Source organism: Dryobates pubescens, chromosome 18 (genome assembly GCF_014839835.1).
Source record: "Dryobates pubescens isolate bDryPub1 chromosome 18, bDryPub1.pri, whole genome shotgun sequence".
Taxonomy (NCBI): domain Eukaryota; kingdom Metazoa; phylum Chordata; class Aves; order Piciformes; family Picidae; genus Dryobates; species Dryobates pubescens.
In genome coordinates this window covers 6469521-6470590 of record NC_071629.1, presented here as the reverse complement: position 1 = coordinate 6470590, position 1070 = coordinate 6469521, and the positions used below count along the sequence as shown (strand labels likewise).

General features: G+C 45.7%; 1 non-coding gene across 1 annotated transcript; it reads left to right on the top strand.

The window, feature by feature from the left end:
* The first annotated feature begins 631 nt into the window (after positions 1–631).
* Positions 632–703, top strand: TRNAA-CGC (transfer RNA alanine (anticodon CGC)). Its single transcript has one exon. It is a non-coding gene; the product is annotated as a tRNA-Ala (tRNA).
* The last annotated feature ends 367 nt before the right edge of the window (positions 704–1070 follow it).

Below are 1070 nucleotides of genomic sequence, written 5' to 3'. Positions count from 1 at the left end.
GATTTGTGGTGGTTTTTTTTTTTTGTGAGTTGTTTTTTGATTTGGTTTTTAAGAACAAAATAGAGGATGCCTGCACCTTACAAATCATAGAATAGAATAGAAGGAGGAGAATAGAATAAAATAGAATAGAATAGAATAGAATAGAATAGAATAGAATAGAATAGAATAGAATAGAATGATAGAATCAACAAGGTTGGAAAAGACCTCAAAGATCATCAAGTCCAACCTGTCACCCAACACCTCATGACTACTAAACCATGGCACCAAGTGCCACATCCTATCCCCTCTTGAACACCTGCAGGGATGGTGACTCCATGTGGTGGTTTAAGCCTTAACTGGGAGTTAAGAGCTCAGACGGGGACAAGGCTGAGAATCTCTCCCCTGCTCCCCCCTCCTCCCTCCCAACAGAGAGGGAAAAAAAAGGAAAGGAGCAAATCCACCAAACAATAATTAGGAGTCAGCTTGGAAGTAGAGAGGGAAAGAGTTTTGTTTAAACAAAATATATATACATATAATAATAACAGGTAAGGTTCACAAGAGCAAGGAACAAGGATGGTTGGGAGGGGGAAAAAGAAGATGAATACAAAACCAGTCTCTCTCTGAAGAGGCACGGAGGCAGCAGGGAGAAGCTGGGGATGTAGCTCAGTGGTAGAGCACACGCTTCGCATGTGTGAGGCCCCGGGTTCAATCCCCGGCATCTCCAGAGGCTTTCATTTCTGGAGGTGTTCAAGAAGGGATTGGATGTGGCACTTGGTGCCATGGTTTAGTAGTCATGAGGTCTTGGGTGACAGGTTGGACTTGATGATCTTTGAGGTCTCTTCCAATCTTGGTGATTCTGTGAGAAGGATCACACCCAACCATGTGGCAGTGGAGCAGGAAGGCAGCCACAGTAGCCCTCATCCAGGAGAGGCAGGAGTGGAACAGACTCAGTTTCCCAGGGGGAAAATGCCCTGCAGAGAGGGCAAAGCACCTGCAAGCCCTCCAACCCTGTTTTGGTTTTTTTCAGAATGGGTGTTAACCCACCACACTCCACCACCTCCTGGGCAGCACATTCCAACAGCTAACAACTC